This window comes from Cyprinus carpio, chromosome A4 (genome assembly GCF_018340385.1).
Source record: "Cyprinus carpio isolate SPL01 chromosome A4, ASM1834038v1, whole genome shotgun sequence".
Classification (NCBI taxonomy): domain Eukaryota; kingdom Metazoa; phylum Chordata; class Actinopteri; order Cypriniformes; family Cyprinidae; genus Cyprinus; species Cyprinus carpio.
Genome location: NC_056575.1, coordinates 34,792,057 through 34,804,671, shown reverse-complemented (window position 1 = coordinate 34,804,671; position 12,615 = coordinate 34,792,057). Strand labels below are relative to the sequence as shown.

At 36.3% G+C, this 12,615-nt stretch overlaps 1 protein-coding gene across 2 annotated transcripts in view; it reads left to right on the top strand.

The window, feature by feature from the left end:
- The first annotated feature begins 611 nt into the window (after positions 1–611).
- LOC109062990 (gastrula zinc finger protein XlCGF7.1-like) overlaps positions 612–12,615 on the top strand; it is a 972,510-nt gene continuing 960,506 nt past the window's right edge. Inside the window, exon 1 of one of the 2 annotated variants that reach the window (XM_042745588.1) lies at positions 612–662. The gene's annotated coding sequence lies outside the window, so the exon portion shown is untranslated. The remainder of the gene's footprint in view (positions 663–12,615) is intronic. The other variant, XM_042745579.1, reaches the window with a different exon arrangement.

Here is a 12,615-nt window from a genome sequence, read left to right as displayed (position 1 = left end):
ATTCTTTCATCCAATCCTTGTTGTTAATTTTCAGTGTGTTTCTGTTTTTCATGAAAGTGATGTTTGTAAATCAATTTCCAATCATTGAAATCTGAGATCTTAACAGTTTAGCTTGTTTACATTATAATTTTAGCACAAATTATATACTGCCAATTTTGATAAAGTTAGTCTGGGGAAATATAAATCACATTTATGATTTTCATTAATGTTTAGAATAAATTATTTTAACCATTTTAATGAAAGATTTGACCATTCAGACGGTCAAAGATCACCATCAATGTACAGTCTCAGTACTCAGTAATGAAATTCACTTTAAAACAAATAAAGCTGAACTTTGATTAATTGGCTTTATATTTTGGGAGAAACTGAAAGGGAATAAGATTAATACACCTGGCATAAAGATTCAGTTTCAGTTAAGAAACTAAATAGTTAAAGCTCTCTGCAGCCACAAATTTAATTTTGTTCTATAAAATCTCTATGAGTTTGAAATATTCATAAGTTCTTTCCAGTCCCTGTAATTTGGAGATCAAGATCAGTTTTGATCTTTTGTCAGCTCTGCAGTTCATTCAATTCATTTCACGAACAGGACTTTTATTCTGCTCTGGCGATGTGACGTCATAAGGCTGCGCGCGCTCCCGCGTCTGTGATTCGGTTGAAGAAAGGTGTGTGATTTTAACCATTTAATGTGTTTAAATCGATACAACTACTCCGGAGAATTGTATATAAAACTTAGTAATGAATTGTTACCGACTGTGTTACTGTAATACTTTATTAAGTGTTATTAATGAAGGGTATTTTGTAAAGCGCAAGAGTAACAGAAACGGTGCTCATCTCTCTCTCTGAATCTGAATCAGTTTCATCATCGAGTACTTGTTTTTAGATTTGTTTTTAAAGTGCCTCGGGTCTTTGCCTGAATTTACAAAAAATGTGAATTGTTTGTTGTGAAGACAAATCCGCCATTTGTAATATCCTCGTAAAGGATGCTCGATCTGTTTAGTTTTGTTGTCTGTTTCTAGAAGTGAACAGGACAGAATCTCACTAAATATTAATCCTGTGATCAGAAAAGAGCAGATTTAATATTTGGTTACAAGAGGATTTATCTCTTAAAAGCTTGTGCTCTGAAGGTATCTCTAATATCACATTTTATCAGAGAGAGTTCTCGACGTTAAAAAGAGTTAAGGTTCAGTGGTGGAACAGTAAGTTTTGGGGTGTGGAGAAAACAAAAATTCTTTGGTGTTCTCGTCTTTCGCGGGGTCTCTCATGTTTGAACATAAACTTTACACTTGTAGAAATCACTAATCTCGACGAGTTCTTTTTGTTTTAACTCATAAAGTCAGTGGGCAGTTATTGATGTTTTTAACTAAACGAATGTAAACAGCTGAGAAACGAAGGCCGGTGAGGTCAAATACTGGATCCGCGCGGTCTGGTTTTTGGAGCGAAGAGACATGAATGTGTCACTACAGATGTTAAAGTAGGGCTCAACTATTTTCAACAAATGTTCGCAGCAGCTCTGACAAAGGTTTCATGGGATGGAAAACTAAATTCAGTAATTAATACAGATTATAATATAGAACACAGAGACAGTGTTTACTTCTGGTAAAAACACTTATTCAATCTTATAGAAATACGATTTTATTCTTGGACTAATTTCTAGGCTAAGTCAGCTTTGTGGGCTATAGTTTAATGCCATGTTTGGGGCCATTATAAACACTTAATGTGGTATGTAGCTACTATCTTGTAAGGCGCGCGAAAAAACAATTGGTAAGCATTAAATACTTTATTTAATAACATGGTAATACTGACTGTTCTATCAGTTTAGCCATAATACAAAACTGTTCTACAGCCTTTTAATCGTCGGTCTGAACTTTCTCAGACTATAGGCTTTAGGGACTAAAACAAATAGGTAAAGCGAGTTTATTAATAGTGGTATATGCACAGGAAATTCGAACATGCCTACTGTGAAAGTAAGCAAAACCTAATGGAAAGTTCTCACACGTACAAGCTCTCATATATGACAAATATAAAATTTATTTTCATATGAACAATAGTAGTGGGCGCATATACATGTCGCAATTTTTTTCAATATCGCGCAGCCTATTAATGGTGATCATATAAAAATCTGGTGTTCTTGATTATTTAGATTTTTTGAACTGTCTTATAATTTGATACAACTTTTCAAAATGGAACTGAATTTTCGCCTGAATTTTGTTGATTTTATATATAGGCCTAACAGTTCAACAGGAAGAGGCAATATTAAGTGGTAGCAAAGATATGGTCATTTTAAATTTTAAAAGCAGGCCTTCATTTAAAACCCTTCCTTCTTGAAATACATGTGTGGATATACAGAGTGGCTAGTACTGTTTTTGACCAACTTAGTGGTCTCTCGCTTTTTTGTTAATGTGTGATTACAAATTAAAAACTGTCTGTTAAATTTTGTTTTTAGCATTTACCGCACAGTTTTTCTCCACACCAGTATTATATCTGGAATAAACTTGTATTATTCTGTATAATCAAAGAGTATATTTTTATGAGCAAACCTGAGTTTGATAAAGGGATGTCACTTTGGTAGGTACACATTGTGTTGAATTCTCAGGGGTATTAACTAATGAAAGCTGTACGTGATGAACAGCGATTGAGGTCTTGAAACGTGCATATTTATTTTCCCTGTAACCCCAAAGTGAAGATTCCTCTGTAACTGGAGCTATCTGGCTTGTCTAGTATAATATGTGGTCCGCGTGTATGAAGAGGTTTGTGTAAGACTCCTAAACACCGGGAACTTTACGTCACTTTCTATACGTGCCCGCGAAAGCCCCTTGTGGACCTTCATCTACCAAAGCAAAAAAAAAAAATAATCCGAATAAAGCTATACGTTTTTTTTTTTTTTGATTGTTTCGTCTCCGTTCCGCACGGCTCTGCCAAGAACATTGTTTTAGTATGTAAACCAAGTGATTAGTTTCTATGAACTCGGTCTAAGGTTTATGGGAAAATATGTAATTGGAGGAAACTCAGTTTTGGGTATTACCTAATATTAAAATATTATCAAGGTCTCTTGATTAAAAATACTGGTAACGTTTTTTCATATCGTTCTGAATCCCTTGTCACCCGTACAGCAACCAGAAACCCTTTTATGTATGGGCTATTATATTAGATAATGTCTATAGAAGCACAGTTAATGATGTAACGAGCTACAAAATCAAAAAAAGCAAGAGACATGAGTGTGTTCACTATTTGGCTCTGACAAAGATTGCATTAATTCATACAGTGAATTCACGTGATTCACACTAACATTCTCTAGGCACGTTCTTATTTGTATTTTAATTATTTGTTTTAACTGACTGTTTACTTCCTTTATACAGGGTGTACACTCTCAAAGTGTAAAAGTTAGAATGGCGTCATTATATTATTGGGGTGTAAAAGGCATTTATTATTTACTTTTTATGTAATGAGAACACTCAGGTCCTAGAAAGTTATAGTGACTTCAGACTCAAACAGTTTTATGTATACCATTTTTAATATTTTAAAACAAGAATTGTATTTTTGCTTTAAGGTATTGGCATATTCGACATGGAAGGAGGCGTCAGGGTCCCTAGTTAATTTCGCCTTGTTATTTACTCTTATAAATACATTTTGAAAATAAAACCTGCGGTGGCTGTGTCTAATAACTGTCCATCAGTGTCAGGGCTTCTTAAAAAAAAAGAATGTTGGATTAAAAGTAAACAACTGCTGTTATGTACACAAGCACAGTTTTCTCTGTGACCACAGGAATAATTTATTATTGCTGTGGAATAAAGCTTTGTATTATGACAGTTTGAATTCTCAGGCGGTTACTGGAAATCTTTCTTATTGACCCAAAGAATTGGATAGATAAAGGTTTTTATTTTTATCTTTTGTGGCGATTTTTTTTTCATCATGTTAGACCAATCTAAAAAAGAAATGTTATTTCTAATTAAATATAAAGAATATAATTCTGGCATAAAAGCCATTCCCACCAGGTCCTACTGAAGTCATGTGTTGTCTTATACAGTAGTCATCTGTCGATCTAACCTGTACTTTGTTTAAAATGGGGTTGACATTAAACATGAATACTTCAGCCCAAATGAAAATTTTGTCATTAATCACTAGTCACCCCCATTTAGTTCCTGAAATCCGTAAAAAGCTCCCTGTTCATCTTCAATTTTTAACACAATGTTTTCTAAGATATTTTACATTCTGGATGAAAATTCCGGGAGCTTGAGACTGTCCCCATAGAAACCTGCCAAAGAAATAATACTGTCCATGGTCCATGGAAGCGCCCATGAAACCTGGTTAAGCACCGATGACAATAGTCCCATCTGCCATCAAAATAAAACCTGGATAACGGTATGAAGTATTGACAATAGACTTTTCTGTAACTGCAATAAAACTTTTGAATGCACTTTATTTCAACAGCTGGCCTTTTCTCACTCTTCTGTGTCTCTGGCTGCACCGATGCACTGTTTTCATTCAAATCAAAGCTTAAATCCACACACAGAAATGAATCCTTGTGTCGTGGGACAGAGGAGACAAATTGTTGAATAAAGTCATAAAAAAAAGTCTTATTCGCTTACAAAAAGTATTCTCATCGCTTCATAACGTTACGGTTGAACCACACTGATGGCAGATCAGATATTCTGACGATGCTTTTCATGCTTTCCTGGACCTCGTCACTGTGATTTATCTTAAATTGTGTTCTGAAGATGAACAAAGCTTTTTCCGGGTTTGGAAAGAAATTGGGGGGTAAGTGACTTATGACCAAATTTTTAATTTGGGGGTGGGATATCCCTAGAACACTGTAAAAAGTGTACAAATAAATTTATTAAACACATTATTTTATAAAAGTAGAGACCCTGGCTAAATTCTAGCGGAAAATTCTTCTGGAACGTTTGCTTCACAGATATTATGTGGAAAAAAGCTTGGTCACTCCCTTTTCGATTTCTTTTGTATTTCTAACAAATTTAGGAATATTTGAAAATCCTTCACAGCATTTATGTAAGTAATTATACTCTTGTCAAAATGTGTATTGATGGAAACTGTTCATTTTGTTCGGATCAGCCAGAAAAATTGGTACATATTTTTTATGAATGTTACAACTAGCATTTTTGGAAGATTTATCCTTGTTTGTCAGAGAAAACTGGTTAGTAGTTGTGATTTGTACTTCAAAATATGTTTTATTTTATTTTGAATCAAAAAAGTATATCTGTAAACTTTATGCTGAATCTTATGATTTTGTTATTTGGTAAACTTTCATATTCATAAAAGTAAAATAAATTATACTAATCCTTCTTTGAAGGTTTTTATTGTTCATTTTTCATTCATATATGGATTCTATAAAAATTATTGATTATTATAGTATTGTAAAAAAATTAAAGATATAATTACATGTGCTACTAAAGATTTTAATTTATTTAAAAAGTGATCTTATATACGTTGTCTTTTGGAATATTGACATTTAGTTGTTTTTTCTTTGTATTCTTGCCAACTTGTATATCTGTATAGATCATTTATTTTTTATCTTTATTCATTTTATTTGAATTTCTTGTTTTAATTGTACATGTTTTTATTTTGTTGTAGTTTTTTCTATGCGTGACGTGTCGTTTGTGAACGAATTGTTATTTTTGAACAAATCTTTTTAGGTGAACGAATTGTTCTCGTAATCCAACTGACTCATATTTCTTGTTCACTGAAGTTCCTCACTTAGCAGCGCGGCGGCATGCAGTGGAGCTCAGGGTGAACTGGGTATCTGTGAACCGTTTTCATCCTGTCAAAGTATTACTCAACCTCGAGCCAACAGCTTTCGAGTATGACATGTGACGGAGTATGTTGATTTTGTTGAATGTAGTGAACGAATACGCCTTCACTGACCGAGTTTCATCAGTCTGAACGAGATCAAGAGATCTTAGAGATCGTTCATGAATGAAATGACTGAAACTGGTACCCATGTTGTTCGTGAACGAGTTGAATAATTTGGTACATCTCGTTCGTGAATGAAATGAACTGGTACATAGCTTATCTCGTTCGTGAACAAAATGAATGAGAGTACAATCGCGGATCAGTCGGCCATTTTAAGCATGTCAATCTCACAAAATGCAAAGCGCAGTCTTAGGGTAGGCTACTGCACATACTCTTGTTTTCATATTTAGCATACCCCAGAACATAACTCCACGTTTAATCCCCGATTTATGAATGTGAATATAGAATATATGAACTGTCTGACCAACAATTAAAATGTTTAATTATGCAAGAAAACTTTGTGCTTTGTTCTCTGAATTGACTTTAGACTTTATTTATTGAATGCGATTATGCACACATTTTAATAAAGCTAAATCAGTTTTTGTAAATAGTGAATACGTTCGTTGACTTAAGACATAACACATAAGACACTCTTTTTCTCCACCTGCTGGATATTTTGTGTGTAATATGAAGAAAGAACAGTTTGGATCACTGAATGAATTAGTGTATGAATCTGAACAAATCATTTTAGTGAACAGAACTGAAAATGAACGAATCTCTTGAAAGAATCAAAAATTTCCACCACTAGTTTTTTCATTTTAAAAAAAAGTTAGTAATGATAACTTTTATAAACTAGTCTACAAATGTTTCATCAAACGTGTAATCTATTAAATATAATCCTACAAATCAGTAAATTCCAAATAATCTTATTACAAATAATAACCTTTAATTTTGATTTTATTTTTCTCTCTCTTCAGGTGTTTAAGTCTCGGCATTATCTCTCACTCTGACTGGACGTCCCTCACCATGTGGCGTGAAACTACTGAACTAGGGAGCTGATTGAGACGCAGACAGATTAGTTTGGACTTATGTTTGTTACTGTTAATTATTACTCATCTTAAACAGAAAAACTGAGAGTCTTTCCACGTGACACACCAATTATAAAGATGGCCTTTATTAATAGAGGAGCATGAAGGACATGAAGATTGAAGAAACCTTCAGAGTCAAACAAGAAGATACTGAGAAACAAACAGGTTGGTTTTTCATTTACTAAAGGGCTGAATTCACTCATTTGATCTAAAAATGTCCAAAATATGTCCAGCTGTACTGAAACCATGTGCCAGAAGTACTCTGAAACAAAAAGAGTTATAAAACCCTCAAATCTACTTCTGAATTAATAACAATGAAAACCCTACATTTCTATCACTTAATTATGCAACAATATCTAACAATCACTTTATTTTACATAATGAGAAATGTGAGTATTACATGTCTGTAATTGATTTTTCAACTTATCATGTAAAAGTGTTTATAACATTAAAACATTCCCTGAACTAAATAATGTTTAAGTTATCCAGTTTGGGAGAGCAGTAATCCAAGTACGTAACTACATTTTTAGCATAGTTACCATTAGCTCAGCTACTTTTAAAACAGTATCTTTTCCAGTTAATAGACGAAACCTGCAGTAGACTGAAGCATGTATAACCACATAAAAGGGGGTAAATGGAATTGACTACAAAAGAAATTATGTGGTGTAATAAAATGTTTGTGGTTGAGGTTCAAAAAACTCCTTTACTTTCCACATCATGTACATTATTGGGTTGCTCCTTTATGCCCCACCTTTTCTGAAACGCGTCGTGTGAATTTTACAAAAGCTCTTCGTTCTGAACCTCAAGGTGTACGCTTAGTGCCCAGCTATCCAGTGCATTGATATTGGCCCAAATCCTCAAGCATGTGAGTAAAGGCCACCCCTTACCCTTACCAGCTAGACAAGACAAAAAACAATAAAACCCAGTATAAACAAGGCCTTGTGTTGCATCCAGTGGGGACATTCTTAATGATTATAATTACTTATACTGTCATAAGTGGTCAATTCTTCAATATATGACAACGTATACAGGGGACTGAATTCAGAAGCACAGAGAACTGTCCTTGCAAAGTTGGGACTTGCCGAGCTTTATAGAAACAGACACCTGTGTTATTGTAGGCTACCGAGTCTCCCAGGAAAACAGTCCTCGTCCTCCTTAAAAACCCGCGAGGCACAGACGCTTGCCAACATCCACACAAGTAGATACATTAAGGCTTTGGGAATACCCCTCCTGCAAACCCACTCTTCCATTTCACCCTCAGATCTCCGGGGGCTCTAGGACATCAGAGAAAGGGAAAGGAAAGGAAAAAAAGACACCACAGCCACGTAACAACGTAAAATTTTAATAAATAATGACAAACTTTCTATATGTCTTCCGTGCGATCAGTGCAGGGTTTAATGTAAATAGTTGTTACTGGGAAAACATTTCACAATCGTCATTAAGTGGTCCAATAAAATCTGTTTTGAGACTGATCAGGACCAGTCAAATGGGTAATAAATGCCAATACTTTTGTCACCTACTTGATATTCTCTGGATTTAATCTTGCAGTCAAACATGTCCGCATCTTTACTCTTGAGTACAGTTAACCTTATTTTCAATGAGCAATAGCTCTAGCTTCATATACTCGGGTAACGAAAGCTATTTACATACATCTTAAACACGGCTCTGATTGGTTCAGAGGTGTTCCACTTTATCTGCACTAACGACATCAATAAGGCCTCTGACAGGGTTTTTGTCCAAACACTAATCATTGTCAGTAACTTCAACCTGAAGGCCCAACAATATACTTCAAACAAAGTTTGTTTTCATTCTTCGTTTGGGGGCAAAAGAATCACTTTTGAACATTACGACACTTCCCGCACTGGCTATTTTATGTATTTAATCCCGCTTCCATGGTAGAAAGTTTAGTATTATTTATTTATTATGTGTTCATTTTTGTTAAACTGGATAAACACTGCATACCTTTTTTGGGTGTCGTGACTTACTTTTGTGATAGAGAGTAAAAGCGTGATTTCTTATTTATTTTATGTTTCGTTTGGCATTTTATTTGTTGTATACCCATTTAAATTTGCTTATTGTACGAGAACAACAGCAGCACAGTGTGGTGTAACATTTATTTGAAACAGGTATTTGTTACCTTATATCTTTACTCTTTCCTTGTCATGGCTTTGGGAAAAACTTTGTCTCGGATGTTTAGTCTTGTGTCGCCTTTTGCATAAACTCCGGGTTGTTCAACACCAAGTTTCATTGCAGTTTCTTTCTAGGAACATGAAATGCCGCTTCCTCTCAATCTTTAGTCTCTGCGTGGCGATTGTACAGGTGCACTGATATATTTGTGCCAGCTCAGCTTTTTCGACACGTTCTAGTTGAACACGTTCTATTTGTGACACGTTCTATGGTCGAACCCCCCAAAGACTGAGATACCAGAACCATGGGGGGGGGTGGGGAATGGCACGTCATAGAAGGTGGAAGTTTCAGGAACCCGCTCAACTCGACTGTGTAGAACCGATATAAACTCAAAATGAACTCATTTTCGACTTTATTTTGTTTAAAATGACATCATATGAATTAATTCTTCGATAATGTTTGAAGTATTTGGGGCCTTGATGCAGTTTTTAAGAAACACAATTTTTGTAACTGGACAAAATATCCTACAGTTGCTCAAAGATTGACATTGACAGAATTATTGCCACACGAAAAGCGCAAATTTTAGACCTAAAAATACGTGGAACTAGCATGTCATTACACTTGCCAACAATGTGGAAAGGGTTTTGTGATCAACAAGGAAATACTTCAGTCCCACATGAGAATTAAATCTGATGTAGCAGAGGCGGATGGAGATTTATGATAGCACCCTAGGAATACATAAACCCTATACGGTGATGTATTAATGCCTGATCTACGCCACCCCTTTAAATATGAGGGGGAACTAACCACTTACAACAGATTTTAGACACACAGGTTCGTTACCAGTGTCAAAGAATGTATTAATGTACAAAAATATGTATTATTCGTTTACATTAATCGAACACTTACGAGCTAAAAATATAGCTCAAATGGAGCTAAACACAACTACGTGACTCAATACAACGAACACACAAATAACAAAATGACTAAAACCCGTTTAACCGAGGCCAGGTAGGTCTTATAGCTGTAAAGTGAAGTTATGTCTTTAAAACCCCCACACACACACGTGAGGCAAGTGATCACAAGCGGCAATCCAATCTCATTGCTCAAGCACCTTTGCACCAAGGTTTTCGAGTACAGGCCAGCCTCCTGACACAGGGCCCCCCCCCCTAACACAAAAAACACCAATTTTATAAAACATGCACAAATTCTTAAAAAACAAAACAATTATCACATAATAGCAACAATACACACACGCCATTCTTAAATCCCGCTCCATGTAGAAAAAGGATCATCCAACCACCACAAGACGGAGCACTCCCAACAAACATGTGTTCGTCCGTGCTAAAAACAAACTATTTTAAAATTTACTTTAATCGAATCACTTTTTGGTGAAAATACAAGAATCATACTACCGACAATTGGTCAGCAAAACAGTTGTATGGTTGATCACCCAGTGAATAGGCAACTAGCGCAGTTTACTCATTACTTGACGTGAATCATAATGTCGGTGAATAAATCCAGGTGGAGGGTAATTGACGCGCTACACACATCACGAAGTCGCGAACATAGGATCCGATTCCAACTACAAGAAATAAATAACATAATTTGATATGCACGAGGTGCACGGTCACATTCTATGCCAAAACCCAGCTAAAAACATACCTTTTAGGCGGAAGCCCACATCGCCCCAAGAGCGGTAGCTAGCAGTGACGCATCCCAGGTGGCCTACTCACAGCCTTTATATTATACAATTACCTGGTTCTGATTGGCCCCTGTCATTTTAAATGCAGGGGAGGCTAACTTTACCCAATCTTGCCCACATGGAAGACAACCATACAGTTGCAAACTGTGGAAATAGTTTTCCCTAAAAAGGGCAACCTTAAAGGCAACATTAGGAGTGTCACACTAGAGAGAAGCCTTTCATTTCACCTGCCTACAGGTGGAAGAGTGTAACACGGAAAACACTCCGGTGATGACCACCATAAAGAATTTACACAGGGAGAAAAACCTATTTTCCAACCTGCCAACCAGTGCGTGTGAAAGAAGTTAACTCTCACAAGATCCCTTACAGCCACAGGCAGTAAAGTGCAACACAGGAGAAAAGTCTTGACCATTCGCCCATTCAGTGTGAATACGCAGTTTCATGTGGTGACATGGCAGCCTTAAAGTCCTCATGAAATTCACCAACAGGGAGAGGCTTTCACCTGCCACTACTAGTGTGGTAAACATATGTTTCAATGAAACAACGTCTAGCCCATTTAACACAGCGCATGGGAATATTTACACCAGCCGAGAAGCCTTAACACAATGTCCTCTCAGTTGGTAAACTGTGAATATGTCTTGTTCTTAATTCTATGATTACAATTGTGAACGAAACATACCAACACCAATACGGCGACAAAATTTGTGTAAATATGGACAGTTTGGCATCACGCACAAGGTGTGTAAGAGCCAGTTGCGTACGGAGTTTTGTAGATTAGCCTTGCTTCCACTTGGAAGTTGTTTGCGCATCAGGTTGTATTGTGAGAATGATTACCTTACTATTAAGAGAAGCGCTTTTGAAACAGCTTAATAAATGTATAGCGGGTCTCTGTGGCTGCGTTTTCGCACCCATCAATAGAGACATTAAATGGGATGGACGTTTCTCGTATTGGATCCAAGGTGTACACATTTGTTCCTGTTGTTACAGTTGCGCAGTTAGAGTGAAACGCTATCCCTCCCCTTGATTCGGAAAAAACCATTTGCTTATCTTTGGGTGGTTGTGTCTGGTTACCTTTGACCAGTTAACATGGGGCCTGTTTGCTCACCCGGCCGTGGTTATGTTTGTTTTAGTGAGTCACAAAAAAACCTCTAACCACATTGGCTGTGGCAATTGGGCGTTGAAGAGGGGGTATTGTATCAGTGCTTTATTTTTAAATACAACAAAATAGTTGCATGTCTGGATCCATCCTAGTAGTGAGATGGGTTGTCACGTTACTAACTACAGTTTGCGTAGTTCCCATGGGGCTTAAATCACTTACTGATATTGTTAATAAAGCATTTTTTCTCTGCAAAACTGAACATTTGTCTGAACATGGGACTATATTTAACTGGACTATACCAGGGATGATGAAATTTTCTATTTCTATTGATGCCCTGGCTCGAGGCAAGATGAGCCTTCAACTACTACATAATTGACCGGGTACCTGGTCAGGCAAGGGTCTGTCAATATACGCTGAAAAAATCAATAGGGTTAGGTGTAGTAGGCTTATACTCTGGCAGGACTCGTGCACCCTCAACAAGCTGAGTTTGACGCTCCTTTTTTTAGACATACATGGCAAGATTTGGCTCCATTATTGATTTCTGTTCTAACACTGTGCTGTTTAAATGTGTGTTAACTTTATTTATCCTCTTTCCACCCCAGACCCTGGAAAGTGAAGAGTGAAGAACGAATGAAATACAAGATAAAGATCAGTTAGTATAAAAACATCTTCATTTCATACCTGGACAAAAATCATTTAGTTGCTCACATTCGACAGCAAAGACTTCCTCACAAAGAGCTCAGAAGGCTAGATCTAGAATGTCATTTCATTCACCTGCCAAAGTGTGGAAAGAGTTTTCAACCATCAAGGAAACTGATAGTCCACATGAGGACTCACACTGGAGAGAA